The following is a 16146-nucleotide window of genomic DNA, read 5'->3' as shown; positions in this document are numbered from 1 at the left end:
ACAGTTTGACTGCTTCATCTTAAACACTTAGCAAAGACAGTTAAAACCAAAATACAGCCATTCCTGGGCATTTTAAATAATAATAATAATAATAATAATAATAATATTTTAAGGTATACACTTTATGTTAGCCTCCCAAAATAAGTAAAACTGTTGGATACAAAAAAGGATTCTCAGAGAGGAATGCCTGATAACTATAAAAATAGACAATCAAGAGGAGCTGCCAGACGCAGAAGTTTTTAGTTTAAGGCCTACAGATATTCCTAACCTACACAGGTAGGCTTGGTGTTTGCTAGTACGATTATCCAGCCCTGAGTAACAGAATTAAATGTTTCTCTATTAAACACAGAGGTCATACTAGTGAAAGGATTTTGCAAAATCAGACGACATTAAATTATTAAACTGTATATTATGGGGAGGGACAACTGTATCACTAAAAGTTAAATATTAAGTTCACAGTCCTGATAATTGGGGATATTAAAGATTGGTGAGGGTTCTTCATACAGTGACATGATCCAGCTACTGCAACATTTATTCAATACTCATGTTTTTTTGTTTCTCTCATAGAAGAACTCATCTCCAGATGACTTTACAACCTGTTCTTCCTCAACAAGACTTCAAAATGAACTGACTTCTAAAAGGCAACTCATATCCCTCAACTGACTTCAAAAAGGCAACTCATGTCCCTCATGCCATGCACACTCATGTCACCCTCTCTCAGCTGAGAAGAAGCCAAAATGAGAGACGACTCTCTACTTACACCAATGGAGCCAAAAATAAATAGACTATCAATATAAGTAATTAATTAAGTCAGGTAATATCAGCGAGACTGGTTTTCGGTGAGTTCTAAAAATTTGGTGACTGTTAACTGAGGGATTAAAATTTCCTCAGTGCTTTTCCCCTAACCTATCAACGATTACAAAGGGACACATAAGAAAAGGGGGGAATGATAGACCCAACCTTATCTTTTACTAAAATTGGGAGCCATCTTGCAACAAAGCCATGAAAAAATCATTTTGGCTTTACTGTAAATTACTGCAAATTCTGAACCTGCTTGGAATGACTGCCCCTGCCTTGAACTCACGCGTGCATGGCTCTCTGACCAGATAGCAGCCCTCTCTGAAACTTTGTCACACCTCATAAATATTGGCCTTCTGTGGCCAGACAATGACCCTCTCTGAGGCTCTAATGTTCCTCATAAATTTTGATGTTGGGGTAAGCAAAAAAAAAAAAAATGTAAACTCCCATTAGTGTGATGCTTGTCAGAGTTCTGTTATCTGTTACCACATTTTTGTGTAACTTTCTGGGCTACAAACCTGGGCTGTAGTAAAGGTGGGGTTGCTCTCTTGTTCTCGCAATTTTGGGAGCGAGAGGCAGCCCAGCCAGTGGAAATAATAAGCTTACTTTAATTTGATTTTAATTGGAGTCAGTGTTCTTTTCTTACATCCTGGTCTAAGAGGTAAACACTCCACAACCATAGAGCTCTGCTGGCCTAAAGACTTCTTGAGAAACTGCCTCTGAGGTTGGATACTTTAAATATATTTTGTTGTCAGAAAGTTTAGCTTCTTTTCTAGTGAGACCATCAAAGCTGGGTCTGCATCTATGTGAATGGAGAGCATGATTTCTTATTTTCCAATGAACATGAGGCAGCAGTGCTGAATTCTCTCTTGGTAGGTAAACTGTGGCCACTGGGGGCTAAGTGTCTCCCTGTGTGGACTGTGAAGCCATTTGATCATCCTCCATTTTTGTAGTGTTTCTTGGTGCTCCAATGGGAGTTTGGTATTTGCTTCACGAAATACAAGGAGTTCAACTGGGACACAGTGCTGGAGGGAGTTCTGTCACGTGTGGTGGGTCAGGAACTGCGGGAGAATGCACCAACCAGGCTTCTATTTCACATAGCTTTTTCCTTGACCATACCAACCTGATTCCGAACATTGCCTTGAAACCTCTCCATATAATAAGATGCCGTAACATGTAAGGTTCTGCTGGATGCACCATGGAAGCCAAAAGGCATTTGAAAGTCAATTGGAAATCCACACGGCCCCACCTCAGATATTTTATCACACACCTGCACACCACTGCTCTGGGCCCACTATTCAGCAGTGCAAATTACTGGCATCTCTGTTCTTCACCATTTTCATGAAACCCAGTCAATCAAGGCACTGTCTGGTACACTCATGATCAGCAACAGGAGATCCAAAGGTTCTCCGGTGCCACCTGGTCATGGGAGTTTTAAAAATTTCAGGGTATTTATCTAGCCACTTTTCAAGGATAAAGTTGGAGAAACTGTGGGTTTCAATTCATTCAGGAACCATTTAATTTTGAGGAAGCTCATTTCAATGAATGCTCTGGAGAACTCTCAAAGACAAGGCTTCCCAAAGAGTAGCCAAACGGTCACATGAAGCCCAGCCCATTGAGGTCTACAATGTGAGGTCCATGTGTGTTTTGACTCTCAACTATGCCTGTCAAGACTTTCAGAATAAAATCATGTGATATCCTGGCTGAGATTCCCAGTGATCAGTCGAAAGCCACCCTTGGCCTAGATTTCAGTCTCCAAGGGCGACTCTCATGCATGGCCTTCCAAAATCGCAACACAATTCATGACAATACTTCTCTGAGGTCAGTTCCAGAACTCAGTCTCTAAGGGGAATTATACCAAAGTTCCAGCCCTGGTGGATCCAGTCATTTCTTCCAACTGCTACACAAATGAACACAATTAAAACCAAAACACTCCCACATGGTCCTCACCTTCTTCCATATAGACACTCATTATAACCTCTGGCTGGAAGTTTCCATGAGGGGCGCAGCACAAGATGGTATCCAAAACAAGCTCCCTTGTTCCTTATTTGCTTAAAGTCAGCTAGGCCTGAACACCATTCTTGTGAACCAGGAGTGATAAAATAACCCTGGCCTTAATACTGCTCTGCTTCTCCAATTTGAGGCCTACTGACTGTCAGGTATAGATTCTTTATGTGATTTGGAGTAATGAAAAAACCCAAGCTCATATGGACTAGCCTCTGCAGGGCTTTGAAGAACTCATTTGACTCAAAGGATCCCTATTCTCACTTGATGGAGATCAGAAACCTATCAGAGTAAGGCAAGATACTTCATACACAGTGACTGATCTTTTTGCCATTTTGGTTTTGGAAGCACACATGGGATCTTTCTTTAGTTTCATCAGGTGCTGAGAATCTAAGCCACTGCATCACACAGGGCCAAGTGGCTGATTCAGACACATCCCTTTCCAAAGCAATTAAGCAAAGAGCCACAGGTGATGCCCATTCATTTCCATTTGAAAACTGTTTTCTTCAGGCTTCACAAGTTGGTGGCCTGAGGCAAAGACCTTCCTGACACTCCGAGCAACAGAAAAATAGGTAAGCAAAAGACCCAAAGCAGGGTTTCTCTACTGAGACTTTCTTTGTCACACTGATATCTGAGTTTTCTGAGATGCTTGCTATTCCCTTCAGCTATCCAGTACATGGACATGTCACAGAGCTTGGAGGTGGTACATATCTTGGACAGAAAACCATGAGCCTACTCTGGAGAGTGGCCAGAATTCAGGAAGAAAACAGGAACTTCAGAAGATAGTAGGTGTTGCCCGTCCCTAAAGCAACCTGCAGTCCACTCATAAATTGGGCAGGATGAATGTTGGCAAGCTTTCTACTAGACAGGACACATCCATTGATGCATTATCTTTTATAATGTCTACAACCACGGACACAGTGGGATACACAGGCATACAAACAATCGCCTTGTCAAATGACTTACTATAAACAGTCCATTCCAAAACAAACAAACCGCCTTTCTTACCTATTCTCAGAACATGAGACTAAACCACAAAATCACAACCACACCCACAATAACACCTCCTTTATTCAAGTTGGTCTGTGACTAATTGGAATGTACTGACTGATGGGCCATACTATGTTTCCTTGAAATGGCCTGTCCTTCTCAGATCTGGTCTCCTTGGCCAACACTGTGAAGTTTTCAGGATCCAGTGGTGAGCCACTACCTGCTTTCTCGGGAAATTCCCCTTTTCAGAGCTCTCCTGGCATTTGGCAATCCTCACATCAGTAGGTACCAAGGAAGACTTACTCTGTCCTTGGTTATTCCAAACAGCTGAGCCCACTGGGAAAGAAACTGGGACTGACTCTGGGTGCCTGGCTTCCTGGATCCCAAGTTCAGAGAGATCCGTCATCAAGGAAGAGAGGTAGGTCACTTCATTCAGGAACTGAATGAGGTTACTGCCGTGGCAACCACTTTGTCCTAACAATTGCTTTCAAGGGTCCCATGAGATGGAGGCTGCCCCTACTTCCTGTGACACTTTCACAAGTTAGAATGGTATATCAACCATTGGCACCTGGGAACAGCTCTCCACACAGGCCTGGTTTGGTCCATCTTCTATACATTAAGAAGAGAGAAGCTGATTCAGACACAACCCTTCATCCTGACCAGGTTGTTTGCCATGGAGGATGACTTTTGCTCTCTTAGGTCCTCCATAGCTGCTTACAACTTCTCCAGGAATCATTTCTGCATGGACCTTTGAGTTTCTCAGCATGAGGAAGATCCCCTATATTCCTGTATTGTAAAACCAACTCTATCCCTGCTCTTCTGTAAAGTTAAATTGACTGAACAGTGTATGGTTAGGTTAACTAACAGGTTCGATTTGGATTAGGAATCTTTCTGCGCGATGAATAATGGTATTGGGAAACTGCGATATTTACAAGAATATATACGTGAAATATAAGAATGAAAACAGAAATATAGCTAAGATTTGAAGCCCAAAAGGGCATTGGGCCCTTGATTGGGATACGTAGCTTTGAACTATGTTCTGCACTGATGTGTCAGGTAAATCGATATACAATGGCTTAGGTCCTTGTACCATGGATGATTAAATGTAGAAGAGAACTTCCAGTCAAAAGGGATAATCGGTAGGATTCGGAAGATTCTCGGTAGGTTTAGAAAGAAGAGTGAGTATAGGATTTGGACCAAATGTTGTTTAGCAATAGGGTTTCCGGTAGACAGTGAATGTTAATGTCAGCACAAGTGAAGAGACAGTCACAATGATGAACTGGGGAAAATAGTTAGGAAAGCTGATATCAATAGAGACATTACGAAATCAGGCAAAGTATAAAGTGAGTGATAGGATTAGATATTTTCAACAGGGTTGAGTTTGAATATATAATCTAAGAAAGAAACAAATATGTAGTGACCAATAGGATTGACATTTGACAGCATTAGGCAACCTGGACACGGATGTTTAGTAATCCATGCTCACTTTTCATTTAGTCTTTGCTACAATCTTAAGTGTGACCTTTGATTTTTTTGTCCAGAATATTACTGTGATAAAACGTATATGTAGATCAGGTGACATGACTATTTCTTCCACTATTTCTGGCAGCAACATATTCAAGACGTATAAATTAGTAATGGGGGTAAAAAGAGGTGTACCATTTGTCTGTGCATATAGAGATAATGCATGAATAGACCATACTGTGAATAAATAATATATCTGGTTCTGACTTTAAATAATAGATTGAAATTATATCTGAAAAAATACAGGAAATCTTATATTGACATACAAACATTCATTCCAACCAGTTATATATCTAATGGCCACATTAAGGTTATGGTTTATCATGAAGGGTGTGTGAGTTTTGCTTCAAAAGTGATTATGGAAATTGAAAATAATGTGTTTGGAAAGAAGTCTCATGAAAAGACCAGTCAAGAAACCTGGAAGAATACATGTTTTATGAAGCAGGAAGTGATTGTGAAACAAATGCATATAAATTTGTGAACTTGTGGATGAAATATATATTTCCTATGATTTGTAAAAAATGAAAAAATAGTAATGTACCAGTGTTGAATGAAAATAAACGTCAGAATACACATCATGTCCCATACGAATCTACTTGATTGATGTTAATCTGGGTCAGTTACTATACAAATATTAGGATTTGTAAGCACCATTTACTGAAGTTAGTTTTCAGAACTACGAAACAAATGTGTATTTCAGGTGGATGAATATTTCTGAGAATAATTTTGTGAAAAGTTGATTATAAATCCACATTTTTGAACATGAATGAACTTAGGGAGTGTATTTAAGATACATATACTTCATATTTTAAAAATCAGGACAGTGTGTATATATATATATATATATATATATATATATATATATATATATTCATAATTATATATATGTGTATATACATATATATGTGTATATACATATATATGTGTATATATATATATATATATATATATATATATATATATATATACACACACACACAAAACACACACACAGACATTAAAATGTAGGAATATATATGCCAATCGAAGTTCATCATAAAATACATAGCATCCACAGATGCAAAAATATTTATTTTACTGAACAAGGATTTATGTATAATGTTGTTCTACTAGAAAGCTCACCCATAATTTGAATTTTCAGTTCCAACAGGGTTTAGAGGAGTGATCTCTTCTCACAAGTTGTATCTGCCAAGTCAGTCACCTCACAAAAATGAACGTGTGATACCAGGTAGGATTCTATATAAGTATATAAAAATACATGTGCTGAATAGGCTACAGAGAAAGGCAGAGAGGAATTTACATATTCGTTAACTTTAACATCACATAGAGAACTATTTCAATTAAAAATTGACTAGATTTATAACACCTACCATTTATCGTGCAAATGGCAAGTCAAACTATACCCCATGGCTCCTCTGAACTGCTTGTATTTCTATTCTGTTTGGGTTGTTTTTCTCCATCATATTTGGATTAGTAGACAGAGTATAGTAGGGTATGGGTTATTGTCAGGGATTCAGTATTTTCAATGGAATATAGGAAAATGAATCCAATGTGTATAAAATATATGCTACACAATTATTTTCCCACTCTCATCCAGAACAATGCCTTTACTTTACCTTCACCCCAAGTAAGACACAATTAGAGTAGAAGAGTTTGAAAATCCGTGAATGCATATCTGGGGTGGAAACAGTACTAAGAAACAAATACGTATTTCAGGTGGATGAATATTTCTGAGAATAATCTTGTGAAAAGTTGATTATAAATCCACAACATAAATATGAATGAATTTAGGAAGTGTGTAATAAGACACATATTTCATATTTTGAAAAATCTTGAGAGTGTATATATATATATATATATATATATATATATATATATATACATACATACACACACAGAGAGAGACATTAAAAATTGCAATATATATGCCAAACGAAATTCAACATGAAATGTATATCATCCACAGATCCAAATATATTCATTTTACTGAACATGGATTTATGTATAATGTTGTTCAACTAGGAAGCTCACTCACATTTGAATTATCAGTTCAAGCAGCGTTTAGGAGGAGTGATCTCTTCTTCCAATTTGTATCTGCCAAGTCAGCCACCTCACAAGAATGTACGTGTGGTACCAGGTAGGATTCTATATGTGCATATAAAAATACGTGTGCTGAATAGGCTACAGAGAAAGGGGGACAGGAATTCACTTATTTGTTAACTTTAAAAACGCATGGAGAACTATTTCAACAAATAATTGACTAGATTTAAAACTGCTACACTATACCATGCAAAAGGCAACTCCAACTATAAAACATACCTCCTCTAAACTGCTTGTATTTCTATTCTGTTTGTGTTATTTTTCTCCATCATATTAGGATTAGTAGTCAGAGTCTAATAGGGTATATGTTAGTTTCAGGGATTCAGCATTTCTAATGGAAAATAGGAAATTGAATCCAATGTGTATGCAAATATGTGCTACACAAAAATCTTCCCACTTTCATCCAGAACAATGCCTTCACATTACATTCTCCTCAAGTAAGACACAATTAGAGGAAAAGAGTTAGAAAATCTGTGAATATATATCTGGAATGGAAAATACTCAGGAGTTTACAACTTTGGAGGTGGTAGAGAAGATTCTAAAAGTAAGGGGCAGGGTAAACATTCCACAAACATGCAGCTCTGCTGGCCTAAATACTTTTTGAGAAACTGCCTCTAAGGGTGGGCACTTGAAATATTTGATGTTCTGAGGAGATTTAATTCCTTTGTAGAGAGACCATCAAAGCTGGGTCTGCATCTATGTTACTTGGAGGACATGGTTTCTTATTATCCAATGAACATGAGGCAGCAGTGCTGAATTCTCTCTTTGTAGGTAAACTATGGACACTGGGGTCTAAGTGTCTTTCAGTGTGGACTGTGAATCCAATTGGTCATCCTCCACTTTTCGTTTTGTTTCTTGCTGCTCCACTGGGATTTTGGTATTTTCTTCAAGAAATACAAGGAGTTAAAATGGGACAGAGTGGTGGAGGGAGTTCTTTAAGGTGTGGTGAGTCAGGGTCTTCAGGAGAATGCACCAACCAAGGTTCTATCCCATGTAGATTGCCCCCTTGAGAATAGCAATATGATTCTGAACATTGCAGTGAATCCTCTCCATATAACAAGATGCCTTTACATATATGGGTCTGCTGGCTGCAGCCATTTGGAAGCCAATGGCTGATCCACATGGCCGCAACACAGATGTTTTATCACACAATTGCATACCACTGCTCTAGGCCCACTACTCACCAGGCTCCAACTTACTGGCATATCTGTTCTACACCATTTTCATGAAATAGAGTCAATCAAGGCAGTGTCTGGTATACTCAGGATCAGAAACAGGACATCCAAAGTTTTTCCAGTGCCAGCTGAACATGAAAATATCAAAAATTTCATGGTAATTTTCTAGCCATTTTTCACGGATGAAGTTTGAGGCTCTGAGGGATTCAATTAATTCAGGAACCATTAAATGGTGAAGAAGCTAATTTCAATGAAAGCACTGGAGCACTCTCACAGGCATGGTTTCCCTAAGGGTGGCCAAAATGTCACATGAAGCCAGGCCCATTGAGATCTACAATGTGAGGTCCATGTGTGTTTTAAACTCAAATATGGCTGCCATGTCTTTAAGAAAAATTGTATGTAATATCCGGGCTGAAATTCCCAGTGTTCTGTGGAAATCCAACCTGGGCCTAGATCTCAGGTTCCAAGGGCGACTCTCATGTGTGGCCTCCTAAAATCCCAACACAATTCATGGCAATACTTCTCTGAGGTCAGTTAAAGAACTCAGTCTCTAAGGGGAATCACACCAGAGTTCAAGCCCAGTGGAACAGTCATCTCTTCCAACCGCCCCACAAATGACAACAATTAAAACCAAAACACTCCCACATGGTCCTCATCTTCTTCCATATAGACACTCTTTATAACGTCTGGCTGGAGTTTTCAATGAGGTCCACAGCCCAAGTCAGTGTCCAAATTAAGGTCCTGTTCCCCTCATTTGTCTAACATCAAGGTGGCCTGGACACACTTCCTGTAAACCAGGAGTGATCAAATAGGCCTGCCATTAATACTGCTCGGCTTTTTCAATTTGAGGCCTTCTGACTCTGTGGTTTAGATTCTTTATGTGAATTTGAGTCATGAGAAAACCCAAGCCCCTCTGCAGAGATTTGAAGAACTCATTTGGCCCAAAGGATTCCTATTCTCCCTTGATGGAATTCAGGATCCTAACAGAGGAAGGTAAAAGAATTCATTCACAATGAGTGAATATTTGCCATTTTGGTTTTGGATGGACACATGGGATCTTTCTTTTGATCCATCAGGTGCTGAGAATCTAAGCCACAGCCTCACACAGGGCCAAGAGGCTGATTCAGAAACATCTTTTTCCAAAGCAATTAAGCAAAGAGACACAGGTGATGCCCTTCATTTCCATTTGAAAAATGTTTTCCTCAGGCTTCCCAAAGGGGTGGCCAGAGGCAAAGACATCCTGAGATTCAGGGCAATAGAACAATAGGTTAGCAAAAGGCCCAAAGCAGGGTTTCTCCACTGAGACTTTCCTGGTCACACTGATATCTGAGTTTTCTGAGATGTTGGCCATTCCCTTCAGATAGCCAGTACATGGCCATGTGACAGAGATTGGAGGTGGTACATATCTTGGACACAAACCCAAGAGCCTATTCTGAAGAGTTGTCAGAATTCAGAAAGAAAACAGGGACTTAAAAAGGTAGTAGGTGTTGCCTATCGATATGGAAACCACACTCCATTCATTAATTGGACTGGATGAATGCTGGGAAGCTTTCTACTAGAGAGGACACATGCATTGATGCATTCTCTTTTATAATGTATACAACCACGGACACAGTGGGATACACAGAAATAGAAACACTCACCTTGTAAAACGACTTACTAGAAACAGTTCACTCCAAACCAAAGAAACCTCCTTTCCTACCTATTCTCAGAACAGAGACAAAACCACACTCCCACACTCAAAAAGACACCTCCTTTTCCTAAGTAGGGCTGTGATTATCCGGAGTGTCCTCTGACAGGTTTGCCATACTATGTTCCCCGTTAATGGTCTGTCCTCTCTCAGATCTGGTCTCCTTGTCCAACTCTGTGAAGCAGTCAGGAGCCAGGGGTGAGCCACTACCTACTTAGTCAGGAAAGGCCCCTGTTCAGATCTTTCCTGGCATTTGGCCATCCTCACATCAGTCAGTACCAAGAAGACTGACTCTGTCCTTGGTGATTCCAAACAAATGAGACCACTTGGACTGGGACTGGGACTGGCTCTGGTGCTTGGTTTCCTCGGTCCCAAGTTCAGAAAGTTCCATCAACAAGGAAGTGAGGTAGGTCACTTCCTTCAAGAACTGAATGAGGTCACTGCCTTGGCAACCACTTTGTCCTAACAGTTGCTTTCAAGGGTCTCATGAGATGGAGGCTGCCCCTACTTCCTTTGACACTTTCACAACTTAGAATGGTATATCAACTTTAGGCACCCGGGAACAGCTCTCCACACAAGACTGGTTTGGTCCATCTTCTCTACATTAAGAAGAGAGAGGCTGATTCAGACACAACCCTTCATCCTGACGAGGTTGTTTGCCATGGAAAATGACTTTTTGTCTCTCAGGTCCTTCATTGCTGCCTACATCTTCTCCAGGGATCATTTCTGCATGGACCTTTGAGGTTCTTAACAGGTGGAGCATCCCCTACATTCCTGTATTGTAAGAACAATCTGTCTCTGCTCTTCTGTAAACTTAGATTGAGTGAACAGTGTATGTTTAGGGTTAATTTCATGTTCGATTTGGGTTAGGAATCATTCTGCTGGATGAATAATGTTATTGGGAACCTGTGATATTTATAAGAATATCGAGGTTAAATATATGTATGAAAACAGAAATTAAAGTAAGATTTGAATCCCAGAAGGGCTTTGGGCCATTGATTGGGATATTTAGCTTTGAATTCTGCACACATGTCTCAAATAAATCGATATACCTTGGCAGAGGAACTTGAACCTTGGATGATTGAATGCTGAAGAGAACATACAGTCAAAAGGGATTGTCGGTAGGATTAAGAAGATAGTCATTATGTTTAGCAAGTAGAGTTAGTATAGGATATGTAACAAAAGTTCTTTAGCAATTTTCTTTCGGGCAGTGAGTGAATATAAATGTCAACACATATGAAGAAATCAGACACAATGATGAACTGGGGAAAATTTGTAGAAAAGCAGATATCAATAGAGAAATTAGTAAATCAGGCAAAGTATAAAGTGAGTGATAGGATAAGACATTTTCAACAGGGTTGAGATTGAATATCTAATCTTAGGAAGAAACAAATATGTAGGTCACCAATAGGATTGACATTTGAGAGCATTAGGCAACATGGACATGGATGTTGTTAGTAATCCATGTTCACTTTTCATTTAGACTTTGGTACAATCCTAAGTGGGACCTTTGCATTTTGTTTCCAGAATATTACTGTGATAAAATGTGTATGTAGATCAGATGACATGATTATTTCTTCCACCATTTCTAGGAGCAGTATTTTGAAGACGTATAAATTAGCATTGGAGGTAAAAAGAGGTGTACCCTGTTTCTAAGAATATACAGATAATGCATGAATAGACCTTAATTTCAATAAATAATATAACTTGTTCCACTTTAAGTAATGGATTGAATTGATATCTGAAAATATATAAGAAATCTTATATTGATATGCAATCATTCATGACAACCAGTTATACACCTAATGTTAATATTAGGGTACGGTTTATCATGAAGTTTGTGTGAGTTTTGCTTCAAAAGTTGCCCCCTTGACCATAGCAATATGATTCTGAACATTGCCCTGAAACCTCTCCATACAACAAGATGCCTTTACATCCAAAGGTCTGCTAGCTGCACATGTCAGTCACAAACCATTTCTAAGCCAATGGCAGATCCACGTGGCTGCACCACAGATGTTTTTTTTCACACACCTACACTCTACTGCTCTTGGCCCACTACTCAGCAGGCTCCAACTTACTGGCATCTCTTTTCTACACCATTATCATGAAACTCAGTCAAACCAGGCACTGTCTTGTATACTCATGATAAGCAACAGGACATCAAATGTTTTTCCAGTGCCAGCTGGTCATGGAAATTTCAAAAATTTCATCGTATTTTCTAGCCATTTTTCAAGGATGAAGTTGGAGGTACTGTGGGTTTCAATTCATTCAGGAACCATTAAATGTTGAGGAAGCTCATTTCAATGGCAGCTCTAGAGAACTCTCACAGGCAAGTCTTCCGAAAGAGTGGCCCAAGGTCACATAAAGCCAGCCACATTGACTTCTACAATGTGAAGTCCATGTGTGTTTTGACTCTCAACTATTGCTTCCAAGTTTTTCAGAATATAATCAAGTGATATCCTCGCTGAGATTCCCAGTGCTCTGTGGAAAGCCACCCTGGGCCTAGATCTCAGTTTCCAAGGGTGACTCTCATGTGTGGCCTCCGAAAATCCCAACACAATTCATGGCAATACTTCTCTATGGTCAGTTCCAGAACTCAGTCTCCAAGGGGAATCCCACAAGAGTTGAAACCCAGGTGGATGCAGTCATCTTTTTCAACCGCCACACAAATGACCACAATTAAAACCAAAACACTCCCACATGGCCCTCATGTTTTTCCATATAGACACTCATCATAACCTCTCACTGGAGGTTTCCATGAGGGGCGCAGACCAAGACACTGTCGAAAATAAGCTCCCTTGCCCCTCATTTGCCGAAAGTCAGGGTGTCCTACACACCCTTCCTGTGAACCAGAACTGATCAAATAGGGAATGCGTTAATACTGTTCTGCTTTTCCAATTTGAGGCCTACTGACTGTCGGGTATAGATTCTTTATGTGATTTGGAGTCATCAGAAAACCCAAGCACTTCTGCAGGGGTTTAAAGAACTCATTTGAACTAAAGGATCCTGATTCTTACTTGATGAAGTTCAGGAATCTAATAGAGGAAGGTAAGAGACTCATTTGCCATTTCTGTTTTGAATGCACACATGGAATCTATCTTTAGATGCATCAGGTGCTGAGAATCTAAGCCACAACCTCACACAGAACCAAGAGGCTGATTCAGACACATCCTTTTACAAAGCAATTAAGCAAAGAGCAACAGGTGATGCCCATTCATTTTCATTTGAAAACTGTTTTCTTCAGGCTTCACAAAGGGGTGGCCAGAGGCAAAGACCTTCCTGACATTTAGGGCAACGGAAGAACAGGTAAGCAAAATACCCAAAGCAGGGTTTCTCCACTGAGACTTTTCTGGTCACACTGATATCTGAGTTTTCTGAGATGCTCCCCATTCACTTCAGCTATGAAGTACATGGTCATGTCACAGAGCTTGGAGGTTGTATATATCTTGGACACAAAACCATGAGCCTATTCTGGAGAGTGGCCAGAATTCAGGAAGAAAACAGGATCTTAGGAAGATAGTAGGTTTTGCCCATCCAGAAGGCAAGCCGCAGTCCATTTATCAATTGGGCAGGATGAATGCCAGGAAGCTTTCTACTAGACAGGACACATCCATTAATTCATTCGCTTTTCTAATGTCTACAACCACAGACACAGTGGGATACACAGACATAGAAACACTCACATGTCAAACGACTTACTAGAAACAGTCCAATCCAAACCAAACAAACCGCATTTTCTACCTATTCTCAGAACATGTGACAAAACCACAAAACCACAACCACTCCCACAAAGGCACCTCCTTCCCCCAAGAAGGTCTGTGACTATCCAGAGTGTCCTCTGACTGGTGGGCCATACAATGTTCTCCCGAAATGTCCTGTCCTGACTCAGATCTGGTCTCCTTGGCCAACTCTGTAAAGTTGTCAGGAGCCAGCGGTGAGCCACTACCTGCTTTCTCAGAAAAGGTCCCTCTTCAGAGCTCTCCTGGCCTTTGGCCATCCTCACATAGGAGGGTACCAAGAAAGACTGACCCTGTCCTTGGTAAAACCGAACAAGTGAGCCCACTGGGACTGGGACTGGGACTGGCTCTGGGTGCCTGTCTTCATGGATCTCAAGTTCAGAGAATTCCTTCACCAAGGAAGTGACGTAGGTCACTTCCTTCAGGAACTGAATCAGGTTACTGCCTTGGCAACCAATTTGTCCTAACAGTTGCTTCCAAGAGTCCAATGAGTTGGAGGCTGCCCCTACTTCCAGTGAAACTTTCACAATTTTGCATGGTATATCAACCATAGGCACCCAAAAAAAGCTCTCCAGATAGGCCTGGTTTGGTCCATCTTCTATACATTAAGAAAAGAAATGTTGATTCAGACACATCCCTTCATGCTAACCAGGTTGTTTGTCATGGAAGATGACTTTTGCTCTCTGACGTCATTCATAGCTGCCTACATTTAATCCAGGGATCATTTCTTTAATGACCTTGGAGGTTCTCAGCAAGTGGAAGATCCCCTAATTTCTGTATTGAAAGACCAACTCTGTCCCTGCTCTTCAGTAAAGTTAGATTGAGAGAACTGTGTATGGTCAGGGTTAATAACATGTTCCATTTGGGTTAGGAATCATTCTGCGGGATGAATTATGGTATTGGGAACGTGCGATATTTATAAGAATATAAGTGAAATATAAGTATGAAAACAGACATCTAGGTAATATTTGAATCCCAGAATTGCATTGGACCCTTGGCTGGGATTCTTAGCTTTGAATTATATTCTGCACAGATGTCTCAGATAAATCGATATACAATGGCATAATTACTTGTACCCTGGTTTATTGAATGTTGAAGAGAACATCCAGTCAAAAAGGGATAATTTGTAGGATTAGTAAGATAGTTGGTAGGTTTTGAAAGAAGAGTGAGTATAGGATTTGGATAAAAAGATCTTTAGCAATAGGGTTTCGGATAGAGAGTGAATGTAATTGTCAGCACATGTGGAGAGTCTGTCAAAAGGATGAACTGAGGAAAAAAGTAGGAATGCAGATATCAATTGACATTAGGATATCAGGCAAAGTATAAAGTGAGTGATAGAATTATACATTTTCAACAGGCTTGAGTTTGAATATATAATCTTAGGAAGAAACAAACATGTATCACCAATAGGATGAACTTTTGAGAGCATTAGGCAACATGAACATGGATGTTTTCCGTAATCCATGCTCACTTTCCATTTAGGCTTTGGTACAAACATAAGTTTGCTCTCTTCTTTCTGTGTGCAGAATATTACTGTGGTAAAATGTATATGTGGATCAGGTGACATGAGTATTTCTTCCACCATTTCTGGGAGCAATATTTTGAAGACTTATAAATTATTTTTGGAGATAAAAATGGTGTACACTGTGTCTATAATTATAGAAATAATGCATGAATAGACCATACTGTAAATAAATATTATAACTGGTTCTAACTTTAAATAATGGATTGAATTGATATCTGAAAATATACAGAAAATCTTACATTGATATACAATCCTTCATTCCAACCTGTAATATATCTAATGGTTATATCAGCATTATGGTTTTTCATGAAGAATGTGTGAGTTTTGCTTCAAAAGTGATTATGGAAATCGGAAATAATGTGTTTGGAAAGAAGTCTCATGAAAAGGCCAGTCAAGAAACCTGGAGGAATACATGTGTTTTGAAGCAGAAAGTGATTGAAATTGAAACAAATGCCTATAAATTTGTGAACTTGTGGATCAAATATATATCCTATGATGTGCGTAAACTGAAGAAATAGTAATGTACCACTGTTACATAAAAATGAACGTCAAAATACACATCATGTCCTCTCCCACAGGAATCTACTTGCATTGATGTTAAAC

The sequence above is a fragment of the Callospermophilus lateralis genome, unplaced genomic scaffold (assembly GCF_048772815.1).
Source record: "Callospermophilus lateralis isolate mCalLat2 unplaced genomic scaffold, mCalLat2.hap1 Scaffold_142, whole genome shotgun sequence".
Taxonomy (NCBI): Eukaryota; Metazoa; Chordata; class Mammalia; order Rodentia; family Sciuridae; genus Callospermophilus; species Callospermophilus lateralis.
This window is presented reverse-complemented; position numbering follows the sequence as displayed.